Genomic DNA, 24122 nt, shown 5'->3' on the forward strand with positions numbered 1-24122 from the left:
GGAATATACCCAAGAGAGGCCTTATCATACAACAAAAGTATATGCTCTACAATGTTCATAGCAGCATTGTTTGTGATAGCCAGAACCTGGAAACAACCTAGATGCCCTTCAATGGAAGAATGGATGAAGAAAGTATGGAATTTATACATATTAGAGTACTACTCAGCAATAAAAAACAAGGACTTCATGAATTTTGCATACAAATGGATGGAAATAGAAAACACTATCCTGAGTGAAGTAAGCCAGACCCAAAAAGAGGAACATGGGATGTACTCACTCATATTTGGTTTCTAGCCATAAACCAAGGACATTGAGCTTATAATTAGTGATCCTAGAGAAGCTAAATAAGTAGAACCCAAAGAAAAACATATAGGCATCCTCCTGAATATTAACCTTCAGCAAGCGATGAAAGGAGACAGAGACAGAGACCCAAATTGGAGCACAGGACTGAAATCTCAAGGTCCAAATCAGGAGCAGAAGGAGAGAGAGCACGAGCAAGGAACTCAGGACCGTGAGGGGTGCACCCACACACTGAAACAATGGGGATGTTCTATTGGGAACTCACCAAGGCCAGCTGGCCTGGGTCTGGAAAAGCCTGGGATAAAACCGGACTCTCTGAACATAGCGGACAATGAGGACTACTGAGAACTCAAGAACAATGGCAATGGGTTTCTGATCCTACTGCACGCACTGGCTTTGTGGGAGCCTAGGCAGGTTGGATGCTCAACTTACTAGACCTGGATGGAGGTGGGGGTTCCTTGGACTTCCCACAGGACAGGGAACCCTGATTGCTTTTGGGCTGGGGGGAGACTTAATTGGGGGAGGGGGAGGGAAATGGGAGGCGGCGGCGGGGAAGAGACAGAAATCTTTAATAAATAAATAAATAAATAAATAAATAAATAAATAAATAAAAAAAAAGAAGTTCAAGGGCGCAAAGGACGACACAGTGGTGACAGCCTGCACTGTAATCCCTGTGACTTAGTGGAGAGAGAACGGAACACATGCTGAGGAAAACGAGAGGCAGGCTTTGGACTGGACGCTCGATGGGCATGAGGACTGGTCCAAAGGTGTTCACCACGATGTCCGGCACTTCTTTTAGACTCCGTTTCCAGGCTCCCAGTGTGAGCCTGCAGCGGAGAAAACATGACTCCAACATAAACTAGGTCTGAATCAGACACTGGTTCCATCTGTGGCTGGACAATGTGACCTTCAGCTTGTCTGATTTTAATATGCTTGAGAAGTGAGGATGAAATGAGGCCATGTACCATACACACACACACACACACACACACACACACTCATAGACACACACACACACACTTATGCATGAGTGCACACACACACACATATACATGGGTAGGCACACATGCACACATGCAATATTTAGCCTTATCCAGCACATATTATTTGAGATTAATTAATTTAATACTAATTGATGCTAATATTTTAATTGCTATTCACAGTAAATAACAGTAATAACTGGTAGAAGCAATTCTGGAGCAGGGCAGTTTTGGGGTGACAGTGGTTTCTAGGACCAGAGGACTCCATAACTCAGGCTATTGGTCCTCCCGACTTAACTAAGGTTGTGGACCCAATCCCTGTGTGTAATAGTTACTGTGTCTTCTCTTAACCCAAGGTAGCATGGGTTTCCATGAACATCTTACAAAGTGTGAACTCTGTAGACCTTTGGGCATTAATATTCATCACTGGGAAAAAGGACTTGCTGTTTTTTGTTTCAGAGGTATTTGTTAAATTTAAAAGAGAAAACAAAATAAAGCCATTTCCATACTGCAGGACTTGTCTGAGCCTTTGTTTGAGCCCCCCAAGAGGCAGATATAATAGTTTACACAGAGTGACATCTCCAGTGCATGGGGAAGAATTTAGCTGTAAAAAGAAACATACTGGTTCCTGTGACTTTAAGCCCTAGAATTGCATATACTCTTAGCTAACTGGGTCTGGGAGTTTCCTTTATGCCATTTGCTCTCTCTCCAGAGAACCCCTGCCCCATCCCACCTCTACCTCATCCTTTATATCCCTCCTTTCCTCTCCCCTCAGCTACTAGAACCTGGCTCCTGTTTGATGTAATCATTAGACTTTTGCATTTGACCATGACGTTAAGCTTACAAACTATAACACAAAGACAACACTTTTTACCAATGAACAACCTTGGGTCATGGACATTCGTATGATTCAACCCGTGTGGCCCAAAATACGGAGTGGTCTGATTAGCAGGCTGAAAATGAACTAGACAGAGAAGCATCAAGATTGTGACAACAGCCATGAATACCCTCCAATCGCTTAGCATTTCTTACACTGGGGGGGGGGTTATTTAAGAAATGCTGACTTTGTACAAACCCAGCTTCAAAAGCTTGAAAATGCAATCACCATTTTTAGCAATCATTTTTGAGCATCTATTATGTGTCTATTACCGTCCATGCGAGTAGGAGACAAAGATGCACAAGACTAAGATCTTCTAGAAGCTTCCAGTGATCTCACACAGCACACAGCTGAAGAGGCCATGTTCCCTGTACTGTGGTAGAGGTGGGAAGAAGTGGTCCCAGGAAGCCAGAGAGAAACTCCATTGGTCTGCCTTGGGATGAACCATTGCTGAAAAGCAGCTAGAGACGTATTGAGTTTGGGACAAGACCAAGTCTGCAAGGACTGAGGTGTCCCGCCATGGAGGGTTACCTACAACTATCTCTTCAGTTTGAGGGTTTCTGCCCTCATTCAGAATTGGTAGGTAACTGTTACAACCCTAATGTAGCCTTAGTGTTCAGCCAAGAGGTACAGCTGAAGAATCCCAGAGATGGCCAACTGGCCATCTCTTCATTGTTCCTGAGAAAGCTCCCCTCAAGCCTATAGCCACTTCCTTGTTCACTCTCAGTGAAACCCTTAACTTCCCTTTCTCTGTGGAGACCCCTCCTCTGAGTCTTCAGGAATAACCCTATGACCAAGGTAAATATTTTACATTTTCCTTATTGCTACGATTGTTACAGGGATAATCACGTGACTGAAACACAGCCAACAGCATTTTATATTACTTTTGCATTTATGCATATGTGTGTGCATGCTTGTGCATGGGCATGTTCATGTGTGTGTGCAGGCATTTGTGCGTGCATGTGCACGTGTGTGCAATGTAGAGTCTACAGGACACCTCAGATGTCATTCTTAGATGGACACACCTTTCACATTTTATTTATTTATTGGGACAGGGCCTCTTCCTGGCCTGAAACTGAGTAATCTGGATGGCTGATAAGCCCCAGGGATCCCTCCGCCTGTTTCTACCTCCTTGGAGCTGTGGTTAAAGGTGCCTGTTTCACTGTACCCAGCTTTTACATGGGTCCTGGGGGCAGGACTTGGGTCTGCACACTTCAACAAATGCTTTACCAACTATGCTGTCTCCACAGCTGCCTTTACCTTACTTTGTATAGAGATTTACTTCAAGAAAGTTATTTGTTTCCTACGGTGGAGAAGCAGATAGAAGGGTAGCTCTGAAAACGGCTCTGCCTCCTTCTGTATCTTTGTGCTTTGAATTAGATCCCTTGCTCTTCATCGTGGTGGATTTCGATTGTCAAGTTGACAGAATTTAGAACTGCCTAGAAGCTTGGTTAACCCAGACCTGTGGGTGTGTCTGTGACAGCGTTTCCAGAGAGAAATAGCAGGAAGGAGGAAAGTCAATGGTGAATGTGAGCAACATCATCTCATCAGGTTAGGGTCCAAATAGAGTAAAAGGCACAAAAGAGCCAGCCAGCCCAGCACCAGGCTCCTGTTCCTGTGAAGAGCAGCCCTCACTATCCCTGCCGCCATGATGTTCTGTTGAAGCAGACAGGGCCAAATGACTGTGGGCTGATTCCCCTGAGACAATAAGTTGAAATAAACTCTTCCCCTTCACACCATTTCTATCAAGAAGACGGTCATAATAGTTTTAAAGTGAGGGCTGTGTTATTAGTACATTTCCCAGAATGTTTACATTCTTCAACATGCGCTCCGGGAGAAGCGGGAAGTTCATATCACATGGAAGGAAGTGACGTGTTCAGTGGGTACCTTCTTGGGCGCCCTGTTTTCTGATCCATCCCCCACTTCTCAGGGCCATTGCCCATTTGATGTCAAACCTATCCACACAATCCTACTCCCTTGAGTGAATCTGCATTCTCTTCTCCTCTCTATAGACTTACTTAGCCTGAACCTGAGACCCCATGTTTGCATCTCTGTCCAGTCTACTCACACACTACAGAGTCCAAATCCCTCTGGGAACCCGAGTCCGACTACTCATCGCTAACAATCAGGGTGAGCCACCTGCAAAGAGGCACCCTGGTTCTTCAATTTAGTGTCAAACCCTCCCAGCTGTCAGCAATTACTCACTGGTGTAATTGGTGTGAGTGCAGACCGGTGCAGCCACTGTGGAAATCAGCAGTTGGACTTCTTGCAATGTTGAAATAAACCACCATGTGACCCCGCTATTCTACTCCCTGGCCTATACCACTGGGACTCTGCTTCCCAGTGTAGAGACACATGCTCATCCATGCCCACTGCTTTTCCTAAGAATGGCCCATCATGGAAGCAGCCTAGGCATCCATCAGCTGATGACTGGATGATGAAAATACAACACATATGCATAATGAAATTCCATTCAGCTGTAAAGAAAAATGAAATTAAGAATTTTGCAGGTTAATGGGTGGAATTGGCGATAATTAAACTGAGTGAGGTAACGGGCTCAAACAGACAAATGTGGATCTTAGATTTACAACTTTAGTTTTATATGTTTAATTTCGAACCTCTGTGGAAGTCAGAAAACTGGGGACCATGTTGGGGGTGGTGAGTATCTGGGGTGAGAGGAGGCAGGAGAACAGAGGAAAGTACAAAGGGGAGCAATGGAGATGGATGGAAAGGTTCAAGCAAGGATGGGAGCCAGGGGAGGCAAGGACAGAGGCTAACCAAAGTAAAGGAAATACACACAAGGCATATGCAGACCTACTACTTCATAAGCCGATTAGAATGGAAGTGAAAAAGTAGAAGGAAGGTGTGCTGCGTTGCTGGATAATGTCATTTCTAAAGTCATGTTGCTATTGAACAAAGTCACAGTGCTTGGTGTGGAATAACGCCTCATGGGTTGTTGATCAGAAGAGGCCCCAGAGGCCCCAAGATAATACAGACTATCGCCTCCACTCTCGGCTGACCACCAGAACCATATGATAAAACTTATTGCTGAAAACAATACTTGCTTCAGTTGCAAGACAGAGAAGGTTGCCACTAAGGTGGAAGCTTCCTCCCACTGCTAATTTTCATAGTACTGGAAGGTGCTGTGCAGGCTGCTGTAGTAAACAGGGCTTCGATGATTTTACCAAGTTGTTATTATATAAACTATAAACTATATATATAAGAGGTGCTCACCGGTGCAATAGTGGCATGGCTGTTGCCGGGATAACCAGCCACTCTTAGCATGGATTTGATGCCCATTCCACAGGAGGGAGTTCATTCCTGATTCTTTAAACCCACTAAGCAACTTCATAGCTATGCATGTCACAGACTTGGGGGGGTACCTTACTTCTGTGACTTTGCTAAATTGAATGTCACCAAACTGCTGCCTAAATATTTATGTTTATGCCAATAGACAACTGCTATTCTCAGCTTCACTCTGGGAAACTTACCTTTGCAGCAAACAGCAATGAATAAAGAGACTCATGGATGATCACTGTACTCGACAGTTTAGTGCTCAGCCCTAAACAGGACATTTACACCACTGCCTCTAACTCCCAGGAAAAGCTAGAGAGAGAGAGAGAGAGAGAGAGAGAGAGAGAGAGAGAGAGAGAGAGAGAGAGAGAGAGAGAGATATGCTGGGGAAGGACATAAGAATCAGAAGATGGGGTAGAGAAACATGAAATACTTTCTTCAGGGCATGACCCAAACATCATAAACATGAGCCCTCAGCAGCTGTGGTTGCTTGCACAAGGCTGAGAAGGTTCACAATCAATCACCAATCAGTAATGGGTTCATGGGCCCTTCTGCATCCACTGAACTGCTGGCAACAGATGGATCCTAGGGACAGGATAGTAATTTACTTCAGTGGTATAACAAATGCTGAGCCCACCAGGCCCCAGTGAGTAGTTTCAAATCTGTGGCCACACAGATGGTCCCAGATACAATCAGAGGGTGCCAAAGCAAACCAAAAATGCGTGGAAGTAGAGAAGGGTTTTTGTAGGAAGGATGGGGTGACAGAGGTGGGGCAGAGAACAGAGGATTGACCAAGGAGGGTGGGCAGAATGCACTATAGATGGGCATGAAATTGCTGCAAGAAAAAAATCTAATCAATAAAATGTCTTCTAAGTGAAGAATTGGACGCTTTATTCTCTCCCACTTGTGTCGATTATCAAATGCTACCCTCAAATGACAGAAGACAGCGAGGGAAGAGACGATGGACTGCTGCAAACTTCTCTGTAAGAGCCGTCAATCCCACACACGAAGGAAGAGTCCACATGGCCTAGTTATTTCCTAAAGACTCCTCAAGCCCATTTACACTCTCATGTAACAATCGTATTTCAATATAAGTTAATATGGTACGGGAACTTATTCAAACGATCACGCCATTGTAGGGGAAAACCCCACTCTGCTGTTTACACTCCGCTGAGGCATCTGAAGCACTTGCATGTGAGATGCCCTAGTGGATTTGCGTGTAGCTCTCTCATCTGTCTCATGCCTGTCTATTCTACCATTATATGTGTAACACCCGATTTGTGTTACACCCTCAGTACAGTTTGCGCGCCACTGCACCTTACGCAAGTCAAACAAGGGCCTGGAGATTGAAAGAACACACACAGAGGCCGGGCGGTGGTGGCGCACGCCTTTAATCCCAGCACTCGGGAGACAGAGGCAGGTGGATCTCTGTGAGTTCGAGGCCAGCCTGGTCTACAAGAGCTAGTTCCAGGATAGGCTCCAAAGCTACAGAGAAACCAAAAAAAGAACACACACAGAAACCAGGGTCATTCGAAAGGAGACCAGCCGTTGCCAGTTTATTCAGATTTGGGGGAGTCCTTATCTACCTAACTGCTGCACAAGGATCTCCGCCCAGGCAGGTGGGAAATTACCATATTAACAATGGAGACAATGCCCTGCAGCTAATCACCAGGTGGGGCAGGGAGAGCACAGAAACAGACAGGATGCTTAGTCAGCTGAGCATAAACTGTCCCCGCAAATGCACCCCAGGAACAGGGGCAGACCAGGGCCCTACATATATGCTTGTGCATTGTGGACCCATGTGTGCAAACGGCCAGCCTCATCCTTTCTCCCACACCTCCAATCCAATTCCTATGCAAATATTGGCACCTTCACCTTGAAACCAAGTTCCCCAGACCACATATGATCACCACTGAACACCACCGGTGCCTCTCCTATTGTGCTGTACCCTCTGACAGGTCAGGTTCTGTCCTCATCACCTTTGAATCCATTGCCAAGATCACATTCAAAACTGACCCTTAAATCTAGCTCCCACTTACACGGGAAAACATTTTCATCCATAAACAGCCTATAGAGCCTTCTGTGATCTGATGGCTTGTTCTTGCTTGATGTCATCTTCTACTCTTCCAACTCATGTTGCTCCAGCCCCAGGGGCCTTGCAGCTTCTCTCACACAGCAGGGATGCACCTCCCCGTGGGACACAGGTTCCTCACTATCTGTTTAAATTCTTCTTCCATGAGGCTCTTTTTCACCCACACCTCCAGGTATTCAACATTTCACCTCTGCCATCCACCCTCTCTGATACTCTGAAGGGTTGATGTTTATCTTTGCCCCTGACACCCCTCCTCTTTCCTTATTATCTTTTGTGGGATTGTAGCAATTTTTCCTTGAATATTTTATCAATTTTTTCTTTTTCTTTTTTCTTCTCTCATACAATAAATCCCAACTGCAGTCTCCCCTCCATCTCTCCTTTCTCCCAGATCCACTGCTCCTTCATTTCCCTTCAGGAAAGAGCGGGCCTCGCAGGGATATCAATCGAACACAGCAATAACAAAGATGAGATGAGACTAGGCACAAACCCTCTTGTCAGGGCTGGACGAGGCAACCCAGTAGGAGGAAAAGGGTCCTGAGCACAGGCAACAGAGGCAGAGACACCTCCGCTCCTACTGTTAGGAGTCCCACAAAAACCCCAAGCTAAACAACCACAGCCTGTATACAGAGGACCTAGAACAGACCCACGCAGGCTCACTTCTGTCTCTGTGAGCCCCTACGTGTTCTCCTGGTGTCCTTGACCCCTCTGGCTCCACGATTCTTCTTTCCCCTCTTTGGTGGGGTTTCCCGAGATCCACCTACTGTCTGTCTGTGGGTCTCTGCATCCTTTCCCATCAGTTGCCGGAGGAAACCTCTGTGATGTTGATTGGACTAGGTACCGTATTTTATCTATTTGTGTGTGTGTGTGTGTGTGTGTGTGTGTGTGTGTGTGTGTGTTGCATGATTTCTCCATTCCCTTCTCTCCCTAATGATGAGAATTTTGAGTATTTAATACATTTCTATGCCTGCACAGTGCCTGACACATAGCTGATGCCCAGTAAACACCTTCCAGAGATGCGAATGACATAAATGGATGGAGAAAATATTTCAATACCAACTTCCCCAGTACAACTACCATAGTGACTTCCCAGTATTCAGTAAACCGACCAAATAATGAAGTCATTTTTTGTTTTGCTTGTGTTTGAGACAGGGCTGCGTGTGGCTGATTGGCCATCTCTGACAATTCTGCAAATGCCTTCCACAGGATGAAGAACACGTGTTCATTAATCAAGGGTTGCCCGTGAGGAGTCACATTTCTCCTGGCAAAACCCACTTCCTTTCTCGAGGGTCTGCCATTCTTAGTGATACAAAGTCAGTCAATATTTTTAAAATGAGAGTCTGGATATTCATCTGTATGCAAAACTAAGCTGTTTGGATTCTAGGATCCTAGCATAAAACTGTGGACTGAAACCCATACTTAGTTCATTTTCTCAAAGTGTATGTGGGAGTCTATTTGAAAAAAATAGATTTCCATACAAACAGGGAAATGCAAAAAAAAAGCCCACCTCCATTTGCTCTCCATGAGCCCTATGGAGACCCTGGCACCAGAGAGTGGCAGCATGAGGAAGTATTACAGTCTATAATAAACTCACTTGCACATGATTTCATTTGGGCTTCATAAGCACCTTGTGAAGAAGGAAGTATTATTATCCCTGTGGTGGCAGTCTTTGATATTGTTTCAGATTATTTGCTGTTTCTCTATAAGAGAATTAGACACCCTGCTTACTCCATGTAGATTGCACTGTCTCTGTAGGGGAAATTTAATCTTCCTTTCTCTAGCACAATGGAATGTGAGCTTAAAAGACCATGCAAACTGTCATTGCTCTTGATGCCCTCTTCATAAAGCCATGGTAGTAAAGCAAATACTTTTGGGCCTAATGAGGGATCTCCATGAAGCAGAACCACAGCTGAGAACTGAATCACAGCCATTGTATGTGTTAGAAACAAACCTTTGATAGTGTAAGTCACCAAGACTTTGGGGTGAGTGCTAAAGTTACTGCCACATGTTGATGGATCCCACATCCTCCAAATTGGAACATTTCCATCCTGGTTAAGGTTTACTAAGACTCAGGAAATAAACAACTCACAAGTCTCAGAAAGTCCCTGAAACCTACAAGATTCATCTACCACCCAAAGCTGATATAAAACAGTAAGGATTGGAGCCAATGAGGTGGCTTAGTGGGTAAAAGTAACCGTTGTCAAGGCTTATAACCTGAGTTCAATCCCTGGGAAAACACATGAAGAAAGTAAGATAGCACTGACTCCTGCAAGTTGTCCTCTGAACTAAACACACACACACACACACACACACACACACACACACACACACTAAATGTAATTAATAAAACCAACAGTGATGACTTTCAGTGAGAGTAGACTCTGGATCATGGTGTTGCCTGAAAGTCATGAAGTTAGCTCCAGGTTACAGTTTTCGAGTCTCACTCATTCTGAGATGGGCTCTCTCATAATACAACAGTCTTTGAGTTGTCCATGCCCTTGTACGTAACTGTTTGCCCATACTCTTGTGAGTAATTGTAGCCAAAGTGTTGGTTCACTGAGCTGACTTTGATAAAATTGTTTCTCTGGTCTATCATAAGTGCTCTAACAGGGATGAGTAGACTGTCCATATCTCCCCAGGAAAAGTCACAAAATAGCTGTAGCCGACGACACATATTTTACATATAAGAAATCTAAGACTTAGCAAGATAAGCAACTTTTCTTAGGAACTTGAACTCTGGGTATTTCAAGCCCAAAGGACATCCTCATCATTTTGATGAAAGAAGATGTCTTTTGTGCATATCCTGGAGTGAGCTAGGAAACTAAGTGGTAGCAGACTGGAGACTCCTTCCCTCTCTGAGCCCCTGCTAAGTCAAAAGGGACCTCTGGTTTCCATATTTATTTAGGAAACCAGTCTTGGCTCAACAGAGCTGTTTTCAACAAATAGGTCCTTGGAAACCATCCCAGCCCAGGGCAAAATATGAAATTTAATCACAGTGGGAATTTAGCCAACATCACCAACCCTATTGACAGCTCCTCTTGTTGCCTTTTAGGACTCAATTGTTTTAAGGAAGCCCTTGGAGGAGCCTGGGAAAGAATAGCCTCCATCTATCCTTTTGTTCTTTCTGACCTGCCTTGGTGTTCTTTGTAAAGACAGATGGGACCAGGGACATCTGGGCCCCCCTAAGGACATGCCACCAGGGGTTAATGTTCCTGAACGGGTACATCTACATACATATAACTTCTTCATTTAGGATACAGTCCAGAGAATAAACATTTAATTCCCAAGAGCTAAAATATGGTCCATGGGTACCGAGCATATGAGGAAATAAATGGTCCATGTCTCCCAGGCAACCTGACCATCCAGCAATGCTTCCAAGAATTTCTGTGAAACAAATGTCCTTGGGCACCTTCCGGGACTGAGTAAGGCTGGTTGTAGCCAGAGCTTGCTCATGAGGAGGCAGGAGAGGAAGCAGATGTTAGAAAGATGTACCACCGCCTTCCTGTTAGACTCATCAGTGCTGTGTGGGAGAAAGCATGGGAATTCAGCTCAGTGAGCACAGCTAGCAATCTAGAAGCAGTGCAGAGATACACAGAAGATGTTTTTTCTGTTTAAGAAACATTTGTCTAACATTTAGTATGTGCCAGACAGTTTCCAAAGAACTTTGTAAATATTGACTTACTTGATACTGACAGCCATGTGGTTAGAAACAATTACTACCCCTGCATGACAAGGAAACAGAAGCGCAGAGAAGCAGAAGTTTCCACCTCGTGTCTAAGAGCAGGAGACGCAGCGGGCAGCACCTGAGCCCAGCAGCTGTGGCCAGTGTGAGCTTTCTTTAGTGCAGTGCATCATGGGGGAGTTAGACCTCATTCAAATCTCAAAGTTGATGGAGCCTCTTTGACAATGGCATACTCTTTCTCTTAGTTTCGGCTCCTCTGAGGGTGGGTGGTGAAGATACCACACCCCAAGAAGAAGGTTGAATGTCTAAGACACATCTCCCTATATTTCATGTCCTTTGAAACTTCTAGGCCATGAACCCTCAACATGGAGAAAGAAGGTGATTCTTTGTGCCAGTACCTGAATCCAAGGCAATGAGGAGTATTCATTAGATGGAGAGAGGAAGAAGAGGAAGGGAAAAGGAGAAAGGAAGAGGAGGAAAGAAAAGGGGGGAGAGAACAAGGAGGGAAAGGGAGAGAGGGAGAGGATGAAAGGAAGGAAGGAAGAAGGAAGGAGACAGACGGAGAAGAGAAATAAGGAAGACAGAGAAGGAGGAAGGGAAGTCCTCAACTATTCATTACCTAATCTCCTGTCAGGAGTGAGCTTTTAGAGACCTGACATGCTGCTCCTCCTAGCGATGTTTAGAGACATTCTAGAAAAAGTCACCTAGAGACCCTCCAAAAGAATAGAGGTTTTGGAAGCCAGTGAAAGCTGTGGTCTCTCTGACTCCTTCTTTTGAAATACCTTGACCTTGGTTGCCCAGAATGCATATTTACTGCTGAACAATAGTAGTTATGAGTTCAAACACACACACACACACACACACACACACAGAGAGAGAGAGAGAGAGAGAGATAATATAGCAATATAGCTTTCTCGATTAGTCAGGTCACTAACTAGACTTCGTCCTCTGCTATAATTTATTGTAGTACAAAGAATCTGAAAATTATCTAAAAGGGAGAAACATTCAGCATCTCTTCGCTGCTGGCCACAGTCACGCCCACAGCTCCTGGCTCTTCTGTAGTATAGACTTCACCTGTTCCTAGGACATAGCTACTGGTCAGACAGCACAGAGCTTGAGAATGCTACGACATGCTTCTGGTTCCAAGATTGTATCTAGGCATTGGTGTCCCAGTGAGGTCTGATGTACCAGGCTTCTTCTTTTGGGCCACCAAACAGATCCAAAACATGACATGGAGACTTCTTAGTTAGGAACTCTCCTCCTACCATAGGCTTCTTCCTAGTTAGCCCTTTGGACTTAAATTGACCGGTTTCTCTTTATCTATCTTTGCCTCGGGGCTTTTTACTTTTTTCTCCTTTTGTATCTCTTATTTTCACTGCTTCTCGAGTCTGTCTGTCTGGGCTTCTGGCCCCAGGCACATCCCTCCTTCTCTCTTCTTCTTTTTTGAACCCAGAGTTTTCCTTCTATTTATTCTCTGCCTGCCAGCCCCAATCTTTTTTTTTTCTGCCTAGCGATTGGCCATTCAGCTCTTTACTAGACCAATCAGGTGCCTTAGGCAGGCAAGGTGAAACAAATACAACACATCTTTACATAATTAAACAATCCTTACATCGTTAAACAAATACAGCATTTACAAATGTAGCACTCCTTTACACAGTTAAAGTAATATTTCATAGCATAAACAAATATAATACATTTTTGACTAGCTAAAATAATACCCCACAAGAGTCTAACGCTTGTCATTACACACTTCTCTCTTCTCACACAATATCTGGAAAACATTCAGATAATCCGTGTGGCATTGTAACTCAGAAAAGAAAAGTAAAAAGCCCTGAGACTGGAGACAGGGAGACCTGGCCAGCTCCTGGCCACTTTCCAACCTTATACCTGCTGTTGTCTCCCCTTGTCTCGATGTTATTCCTTCCCTATCTAATATGGTAATCAGAAGCTATACTTTAGTTTTTTTTTTTAAATCAGTGAGATGTTTCATTCAAATAACTTAGTTCAGTGTCTGGTGCTGAATGAAGCCTAAAGAATATGGACAGTGCCTCTTCCCCCATGTCTTGTCCATACCCCAGCCTGGTCCCAGAAAATCACTGCACCCCATTTGTGATTTCACTCGTTCCAGAGTCAGGAATCGTCCTCCTTTGTTACCTTCATTTGGTAAGCAATTTGAAACCCTAACATTTTAAAAATTAAAATATAAACAGCCCAGTGCCTGATTTAGTGGACAATTAGAAATTAAATTAACAGTTAGTTAATGATAAGCTAACTTTGTTATTGTAACCACATTCGCTTTGTTCTTGAAGAAGTATGAAAAGGGAGAGAGAGAGAGAGAGAGAGAGACCTCCAAAAACCAAAAACTACAGGCAAGAAAATCTTTAAGCTCCTGTATCACAGCCTTGACAGACTGCCTCTTTGAAGTCACTCACTCGGAATTTCTGATATTCATGCAAAAATCTTTAGATGCCAAGCTAATGAGAACTAATGATCCAGTAGAAAGAAAAGGAAAGCCAAACTAATATTTGGCTGAAAAATATTGGGCCCACAGCTGAGCAAAGAAGTCTGGGTCACTGGACTGCAGGTTGACTGGCAGCTGATGAGATATGAAGGGTTTTCTTCCCCGTCTCAAACGCCGCATCTCCCCTAAAGTGCTCACTGAGGCTTCAGTCTGGAAGTCCTTGCTGGAATCCTCACACTCAGTTCAACAGGAGGGGGAGGTGCAAACAGATGAGGTGACTCAATACCCAGAAGAACGTTCAGCAGAAGGGGGGTGCAAAGTCACCATGCAGAGTCAGTGAGCTCACCTAGGACAGTTGTTTTTCTGGTCGCTATGACAAAATCCCTGACAAGCCATTTAAGGTGTGGATTTTGGCTCAATGTTGCAGAAGAGATAGTTCATTGTGGTGTGGGGGGCACGGTGGCCAGAGAGGTCCATCCCTGGCCTGGGGGGGGCATAGGGGTGGGAAAGGTCCATCCCTAACCTGGGGGGACATGGGAGTAGGGGAGGTCCATCCCTAACCTGGGGGGGGCATGGGGGTAGGGGAGGTCCATCCCTAACCTGGGGGGGCATGGGGGTAGGGGAGGTCCATCCCTGGCCTGGGGGGGCATGGGGGTGGGAAAGGTCCATCCCTAACCTGGGGGGACATGGGAGTAGGGGAGGTCCATCCCTAACCTGGGGGGGCATGGGGGTAGGAGAGGTCCATCCCTAACCTGGGGGGGCATGGGGGTAGGGGAGGTCCATGCCTGGCCTGGGAAGCATGGGGGTGGGAGAGGTCCATCCCTGGACTGGGGGTGTATGGGGTGGGAGAGGTCCATCTCTGGCCTGGGCGTCATGGGGGTGGGAGAGGTCCATCCCTAACTGGGGGAACATGGGGGTGGGAGAGGTCCATCCCTGGACTGGGGGTGTATGGGGTGGGAGAGGTCCATCCCTGGACTGGGGGTGTATGGGGTGGGAGAGGTCCATCCCTGGACTGGGGGTGTATGGGGTGGGAGAGGTCCATCCCTGGCCTGGGGAGGGGCAGGGTGGTGGGAGAGGTCCATCTCTGGCCTGGGGGTCATGGGGGTGGGAGAGGTCCATCCCTGGACTGGGGGTGTATGGGGTGGGAGAGGTCCATCCCTGGCCTGGGGAGGGCATGAGGGTGGGAGAGGTCCATCCCTGGCCGGGGGGGGGGACAGGGTGGAGGGAGAGGCCCTCCTCTGGCTTGGGGAGGGTTACAATAGGGTTGTTCGGTGTCTTACAGGATGAGGAAGCAGTTGGAGTCTTACACACCAGCTGGGACAAGGTGTTCAAACCTGAGCCCATCTCCCCATGCCAACAAGAACATCACCTTCCTTTTTCCTATTTGTCTGCCTCTTCCCTCAGAGCCCTAGCTATCTCAGAGGCCTTAGCATTTTGTCGCAGTTGCATTTTGATACACCTGTTCTTTCTGCTAGCCTGCAAGGTCCATGGGTTCAGAAAATGTCTTTTTCTTGTTTATAGTTATACACCAATAAATACAGTATCTACTATACACAGAGGAATGTTTGTTCCTTTGCTTTAATGTGAGTGAGTTAAATACTTGGTCAATCTCATACAAAAGGGGTGTAAGAAGCCATTCTTCTGACTTGTCTTTTGAATATGAAAATTGGCGATAACAACCCTGAATCCAAAGAGATAGCTCAGACCAGGGCCAGAGTGGTGGCGATAAGGGAGGGGACTTGCACGAACTCACCAAACCGCAGCTTATAGATGCCTGTCTGCTCTGATTACATGCTGGTCTGGCTTCAGTGAACAGAAACTGTCTCAGAAGCGAAGAACATCCCACTCCGCTCTCGTGTGCGAAGGATCAGTCAAAACACAGCACAAGTCTGACACAGGGAGATCTGGATGGCGGAACCTCTGCCCACAGGGCCCCCATCTGCTCTGGGATTTGCCATCTCAATGGTCACAGCCTCTGTTTTAGACACAGTGGCTTTGTCTGGCCTTTGCCAGCCCAGCATCCATTCCCTTAAAGCGTAGTAATAGCTACCTGTTTTTCTCTGGGGAAATTTTCTCTTCCAGTGTGTGTGGCCCCACATTCATCAAAAGTCAAGAAGGCAATTTACCTCCCGACCCAAAGACCCCGGAGACATTAGACCCAAGTGTGGCTGAGTAGCTCTTCCCCGCTGGGATGTTCATGGTTCCGCAGTGAGTGTCACAAGGTGGAGGAGCAATTGTCTCCTCGCTTTCCAAGTGATGGGTTTTTTTCTTCAAGAATTTCTGGCACCAATACTAAAGCATTCTCCGAGCTTGACTCTCCAGCCTGCTAATTCAACCTACGATCCTATATTCCTCTAATATATGTTTTCTACTTAAGTAAGGCCAAGTCTACTTCTATTATCTAAAATTCAAGATTTCTAAATGACACTTTTGGGTTGGAAAGAGGGAAGGCAGAACCTGGTCTTCCAGCTCTTTTCTGTGTGTTCACATGTGTGTGTGTGTGTATGCACATGTGCCTGCGTAAGTTTATGTGTACTACATGTGTGTGTCTGCCTACGGAAGTCAACCACATATGTGTACATGCCTACAGAATCCAGAGGACATCAGATTCTCTGAAACCGGAGTAGCAGAGACTTGTGAGTCACCTGGTATGGGTTCTGGGAACTGAACCCAGGTCCTTTGAAGGAGCAGTAAGGGCTCCTCTACAGAGCTGAGCCATCTCTCTAAACTCTTTCTTAATGACAGGGTCATTTATCACTTTATTAGTAAGCCTTTCCCAATGAACAGACCCAAGTAAAATTAGTACAAAGAAAAAGGAAGGGAGAAAAATTAGCGTGGAATTCTGAGGATGACAAGCCCCAGTGGTGGTGGAAAGCAAACAGGAGGATCTGCCAATGGAAGCCCGTTTTCGGTCTCTTTTGCTTTCCTTTACTCTTGAGTCAATTAGCTGGTCTCAATGAATTAGCCTCAGTTAGGGAGGCATGGATCCGTCATAGCCAAGGTTTGCCTGATAGCCAATTTCTCTGTCTCATTTCTCAGATAGTTCAGAGGCCCAGAGGCATCATTCCTGTTCTTCCCCTCCCACCTCTCTCTATCCCTCCTCCCTCCCTCTTTCTCTCTCTCCTCTCTCATTATTTCTCTCTCTCTCTCTCTCTCTCTCTCTCTCTCTCTCTCTCTCTCTCTCTCTCTCCGTCTCTCTCTCTCTTTCTGTATTGTTACATATCACAGACTGTACTTTCAGAACACAGTAAAGGACCACATACACCTGAAAGTCCTGCGGTTTTCCTCATAGCTCACAAGTCAGGAATCAGGATGAAGGCTTGTGAAATTTACCCTCCATCTTTAACTGATATACAGGTTGCTTTTGCCCTGCATAGCACCTGACACAAACAACCTAAGGGGCAAAGATTCATGGTGGCGTTGCATGGTTTCAATGCATCTCAGCAGGGACAAAAAGGTGTGGCCATCTCAGCTCACAGCAGTGGGGATGCGTGACACAGGCTGTTCCCATCACAGCTGACCAGGATGTGGAAAGAGAGGCAGGAAGCAGAAGCAGGCATCTCTTTCTAAGGACCTACTCTTCCCAGCTGGGGCCATCTCGCTAACGTAGTGGCCACGTGGGAGCCGCATTGCGCAGGGCTGGGGGCGAGCTGCAGGACCGCAGGGCCCCCACGAAGCTGTGTGGGTGCCCCGTGGTGTGGCAGCAAGGATGGGCACAGCTGAGAAGAACTGAGTGCTAGTGCCCCTCCCGAATCCAGGCAGCTAAATCTCTGGGTTCCCATTCCTAGGTCTGGAATCCCAACCCCAGCTCTGGCCTGGGCTGTTGGTTAAAATGTGTCAGGCAAAAACTGGGCAGTGGTGGCCCACACCTTTAATCCCAGCCCTGGAGGCGGGGGAGAGGACAGATTTCTGTGAGTTCGAGGCCAGCCTGGTCTACAAGAGCTAGTTCCAGGATAGGCTCCAAAGCTACAGAGAAGTCTTGTCTTGAAAAAAAAAAAACAAAACAAAACAAAACAAAAAAAACAAATCAAACCAAAAAAAGCCTTAGACAAATGGCTTTTTTTTTTAATTCATGCCCCCATGGTTGGGTGCCAAATGATACATGATTAATAAAAACTCAGAGAGAGAGAGAGAGAGAGAGAGAAAAATTGGAATTCAACCTGAAGATCCAAAAAGCAAAGCAGCCAACCACTGGCTCTTACCTGACCTCAGTCCGAAATGGCGATCCTGCCTCTAGGAATCTCAGAATGAGACTGTGTCTGAGAGCTGTTTCCTTCCATTTTATTATCCTCTCTAGGGCTGGGATTAAAGGTATGCACCACCTGGTTTCTATGGCAAACTAGAATTAAAGGTGTGTGTTACCATTGCCTGTCTGTAAAGCTGACCAGCGTGGCTGTTTTCCTCTCCTGATCACCAGGGAAGCTCTATTTATTAAAATACAATTGAAAAAAAAATACAATTGAAATGCCACTTCATTCTAAGGGTCACAGTCTTCCAAACTAGTGACACCAGTCAGGAAATAAATGTTTGAAGCATGAGCTGGGAGGAAGCAATTCAGATTAAAATTCTAACAACTAGAAACACCCATACACCACAAAGATATTGAATTCTTTCCCCAAATTAAGCATTAGTCATGGTCTCTAAAATGAACATATGCCCACCGCTTCAGCCTTGCTGACACACCCAGCCAGGTAGCTGAGCTATGCATGGTCTACTGGTCTCGGGGAGAAGACGTATTCAGCCAATCTCATTGCTCTGTGGTGTTGAACATTATCAAGGTGAGACATGAGCAGGCCTGGGAGGGTGTGAGGGGTGTGGCTTCTCGGGGCTGGGGCCAGGGTGTGGATAAGTCAAATCTCACAGAGCAAAAAGGGTACCAAGAACATGACCAGCGGAAAGGAAGAAGGGTTGAACAGATAATTGGAACAAGAGAAAGGATGAGAAAGAATAAAAGAGACAGCTCTTTGAACAGCCCTCGGTACCAACTACATTCCGATCTAATTGCAGCCTGCGGTTGCCCTAATGAGAAGCCATCACTGTGGAGCTAACCTGAAGGAGCCGGTATTTTACACCTGCCGGTGGAGACAAAGAGAATCTACCATGCGAAGGCTGAGGCGAAGATCTTACAGACCAGTTCCATTTTTTTCAGCTCTAGCTTTTAAGGCAAAGGTTGAGAAGGGAGCCTCCCACGTCTGCCTCAAACTGTGGTTACTAGTGTCTCCTTTGAGCTCAATGAAACTCTGTGAGATATTAATATCAGCCCATATTCATTCAACAAACATTTGCTCAACTCCCAGAACATGTGTTTCAATAACATTATCCTGGGAGCGAGCGGAAGAAAGACATGACTACAGAAAGATCACCTTTATAAAATAAGATGTCGGTTTGCAGATAGACATATGGGGGTTTGAAGGCTGCAGAGACGACTCGGCTGGAAGAAAACGGGCTACTTCTGCAGGGGAGCTGGGCTGGCTTGCCAGCGTCCACATGGTGGATTAACCATCTGTAACTCTAGTTTGAGGGGATCCAGTGCCATCTCCCGGCCTCCATGGGCACCGAGTGCACTAACACAGATACGCATGCAGGCAAAATCACTGATGAACATAAAACAAAAGTAAACAAAACTTTAAAATTTGGCATATTTTACAGGCAATAAACATTGACACGGTATGGGTGTGTTCGAGTCCCCTGGACTAGTCAACCAAGGCAACGCGGTATTAATTGACGTCCTCTAGCCTCACTGAGTGGACTTCCGTTAGCTTCAGCCATGTCCCCATTGAGGACTGGGAAAATGTTTATTTCCCGAAGCAGAAATAAGTGTTTCTGGCTTTGCAGATGACTGTCAGCCCCACCGCTATGTGCAAGAGCAATCTCATGTAAAACACCAATGAATACACATGAATCATCCTAATAAAACTTTATTTACAAAAAAAAAAGGTGGCTGTCTGAATGTGGCCAGAAGAAGGTCATAGCTGGCCAAAGACCTTACTACACCCCTGTGTACATAGGAGACACTTCCTGTCCCACTGCCACAACCCATTAAAACTCCGAGCTGCTTAAAGGAATCAAATAACATTTAGTTTAGAGATTTTATTAGCCTTGTGATCCTCGACTGATTAGAACACGGGTGCAGTTCTGTTTGCCTTCCCCAACCTGACTGAGAAGCCAATCACTTCACACAGGCGATGTATTTTCTCCAAGAGCCTCTCAATATCCTGGCTGCCCATCACCATAACAACCCACACTATATAATGAAAATGTAGAAGCAATAACAAATAAGAGAGAGACTCAGGCGATGACTTCTGTGGATATACGTTTTGACATTCCAAGCGAGGCTCCAAACAGACCAGCTGCGGGTGTCTTCAAACACTCGGAATTGATCAGATTCTCATAATACCGGAACGGGTCTGTCTCTCCCTAAACGCCGGCAGCTGCACATCAGACGTCTTAAAGTGTTTTGAGTGTCTACACATAGCAAGGAGAAAAGCGAATTTTCATCAGAAGAGGTTAAAACAAGTAGAATGAGACAGGACTGGGCAGACATTAAAAATTAGCCAAGAAAAGCTAATAAAAGCTGTTATGTAGACACGGGTGCCTCAGCTTCGTGCTGCTTAGCGACACAAATAGGGAAATGGAATACGTTTTATGGGTTGTCTGCTTCTGGGACAATGAATTCCAGTTCTGCCTGAATATAGGTATTTCTGATAATAATTATATAATTCTGTTATTGTAGGAGTCCCTGATGACACGGGACACAGAAACCAGGCTTCTGAGGGCAGCACTAAGCCCTCCCTTTCCCTCTAGTTCTCTAAGTTTCTGTCAGCTTGATAGAAACAGACATCTCTGGGAAGAAGGTCCCTCAACTGAGGAATCGCCACTTCCATCTGATTGGCCTGCAGGCATGTCTGTGGAGTACTTTTCTCATTAATGGCCCTGGGAGGACCACAATCACTTCCTGATTAATTAAAGTGGGAGGGCCCAGCCAGTGGACAGTGTCACCTCTGAGTAGTTCGCCCGGGGCTGTCTAAGAAAGGCAGTCGTGAAAGTCACAAGAACAAGCCAGTAAGCAGGCTCCCGACTCCAGGTTCCTGCCCCGACTTCCCTGAATGATGGACCACAAGCTGTAAAGGGAGAATAAACCCTTTCCTTTCCAGGTTATTTTTGGCCTATCACAGAGGCAGAAATACAAGCTAGGACAGTCCCCCAAGTCAGGGACCGGCAGCACACAGAGTCTAAAAGATTCAGAATACAGCAATTTGACTCTCCCAGTTTATTTCCGCTCTTCCTGAGGACAGTAACAGCCGGGGAGTGTGGCTTGGAATTCTCAAACCAACACTTGCCCCCCTGTAATGTCTGCTTGGTTTCAGACAGTTCCTGCCCTCCGCGTCTCAGGGACTCCCTGAGAAATGTTGAGAGTGATGGGGAGACTAACCTGCAGCAGTGACCATCTGGGGGTGCCATTTCAGCCTCCCAGGCAGTGGCTCACAAACATTTTATTAAATACCTTCTTTGGGATGGTTGTTAGTGAGGAGATGCAGTCACTCTCAAGGGCCACCATGAATGCCATCTCAGCCTCCCCGCTTACAGGGCTCTCTCTTTTCCTTACCCATGTCTTGAGGGTACCAAAAAACCATCTGCTGTAATAACAGGAATAAACACTCAGCACGGTACACTGCTATGCGGTTTATAGCTGTGGACTCTTTAGGAGACCATTTGAGCGATGGGTCAGGCGTGTTATTGTTGTGCAAAGACGTAGACTATGTTCTCTGTACAGCTGAGCTATTAAGCCTCTGTCCAATGTGTAGCCAGCAAAGATGGCCTCCAGTTCTGTGGCCGACACTTTGCTTGTTTATTTTGTTGTGCAGATGCTTTGCTTTCATGACATCCCATTTGTCAACGGCCAGTCTTATCTCCTGAGCGACTAGAGGCTTATTGAGAAAGTTCTTACCTGTGCCTACATCTCACAGTGTTTTTCCTACTTCTTATTCTAATGCTAAAAGTTTCAGGTCTTACAACAAGATCTTCAATAATAAAATCTTTCTCTCTCTCCCTCTATCCCTTCTCTCTCTTAAACACACACACATTGTAGAAGCAGAAATAAAATTATCATAGAAACAAAGGAGACGAGGTAAAAGTGAGGTAGGAAGGCATGGGGGGTATGCTCAACACACAAACACATGCATGTAAAAAGCTGGAAAACAACAGGCCTAGAGATGTAGCTCTGTGGGTAGGGTGCCTGCCTAGTACACACAGTGCCCTGGTTTGGTCCCCACCGTTACATAGACGTGGGGTGATAGTTCACAGGTACAACCCCAGCACTGAAGGACCGGGGGCAGGAGGATCAGAAACTCAAGGTCATCGTTAGCTACAGGAGCCCTCATCTCAAAAAACCAAAATAAAAATAGATAAATAAAAGAGTAAACAACATCAAGAAGTGGAATGTGTTACATATTGAACTGTTCTAGAATCTACTCCTGCTATCAGGTCTAGGTTCTGGGCAACTAAATTAATCTTCTTTAATTGTATTGGTCATCTACGGCTGTGTAACAAATAACTCCAGAGCTTGGAGGCTGAAAACAATACACGTTTACAATTCCACAGATGCTACGGATGAGTAAGGAAAATGCTTACAGCCAAGTTACATCCTCTCGTTCGAACCCATGTCATCACTGAAGTGGTGACAGCTTCTGTCACACAGAAGGGTTGACAGAAAGTGGAGCTGCTTCCACATTCATTCAAGCCTGGCACCAGTCGATCCTCAAGGATGCTTGGACTGAAGCAGTTTCATAGCCACTGGCTGTCAGTCACCCCTGGGAGCTCACCACACAGGCTTCTGAACACCTTCAAACTGGGAAGGTACCTGCAAGAGTCCACCAGCAGGACAGAAGCTACAGTCTGTAGTAACCTGATCATGGAAGTGACATCCTGTCCACCCATACTCAAGTGGATGAAATCACACAAGAGCCTGAGTCCCGGGACCATCTCTGAAGTCTCTTATCTTCTAGTGGACCTCGTCATCCCCATCTGCAAAATGGGACCCTCACAAGCTGTTGTAGACACTACTCCTCCGAACGGTAAGATAATTTAAAACCCATATAAGACAGAGGCAACGCCATGGAGCTGAAAGAGCGTGGGCTTTGTCACGTGCCCTGCACATCTGTGTCCAGAGAGTCTAGCTGTAAGATTCTCCACAGATGTCTTAACCTGTCCACAGGTTTCTTCCATGAAACGTGGTTTACACCACCTTCCTTCAAGGCCTTTTCTGAGAATCAAGTAAGACGCCCTGGCCAACCATACCAATGAAATTCTTGGCGCTTCATCTCTGACAACTCAAGCCGACGGAGTTGTTTATCTTTTGGCTTGCAAGATAAGGGTTTGTGGGGACACAGATGCACACCTATTTTAGTACCAGGTGTCATTACGATAATACTAATAGCATTACAAGACTTAAAGCAGAGTGTCCCTTCCCATTTCTTTCCCTATATTCTGGGGGTGGAGGGACAGTCTGGGACTGAGCTGTGGGGGCGGGGTCTGAGGCTGAGCTGTGGGGGTGGGGTCTGGGACTGAGTTGTGAGGGCGGGGTCTGGGGCTGAGCTGTGGGGGCGGGGTCTGAGGCTGAGCTGTGGGGGTGGGGTCTGGGACTGAGCTGTGAGGGCGGGGTCTGGGCCTGAGCTGTGGGGGCGGGGCTGGGGCTGAGCTGTGGGGGAGGGGCTGGGGCTAAGCTGTGGGGGCGGGGTCTGAGGCTGATATGGGGCTGAGCTGTGGGGGCGGGGTCTGGGACTGAGCTGTTAACCATTTTTCTTGAGTGACAGAAGAAAGTCAGGCTCTGTAAAGATGCACAAGCTCGAGCTCAGGCAGCCTTTCCCGTGGTACACATGACAGATCTGAGCATGCACAAAGACACACAAGGGAAGATAACTCAATGTCATCCCTAGGTGAGTCTTCACCTTAGAACAGGGATGTCAACAAACGGGAGGCTCCCAGTGAAGCCAACTGAATGCTGGGCAAATCCCTGAAACAGACTTGGGATTCCCAGCAGATAGGGCACCATCTCACCACCCTCCCATCCTCAAAGCCTACTGCCATATAGACACTGTATACAGTTTTCCAGTCTCAGAGATGTCTGGCTGCCACTCAGTCTTCAACTGCTCAACACAGTGAATCCACCATGGATCAACTGGGCCTTGATTCTCCCAAAGCAGATAGGTTTACTCAAGGGTCTCTTTCTCAGAGTAAAATTTTTCTTTAAAAATATTAATGTATTTTCTAAAATAGTTTTGATTGGTGCATAGCATCGATTTACTTGGGAGAAGCCATGAATGTGATGTTTGTGTATAGAGAGAGAGCTATGGCCCAAGCAGGTAAATTAGCATAAATATCATGTAAGCTTTTATTTTGTGTATTTTGAGTATATTCAAAATAGAGTAGCAGTGACTAGA

Source organism: Microtus pennsylvanicus, chromosome 1 (genome assembly GCF_037038515.1).
Source record: "Microtus pennsylvanicus isolate mMicPen1 chromosome 1, mMicPen1.hap1, whole genome shotgun sequence".
NCBI lineage: Eukaryota > Metazoa > Chordata > Mammalia > Rodentia > Cricetidae > Microtus > Microtus pennsylvanicus.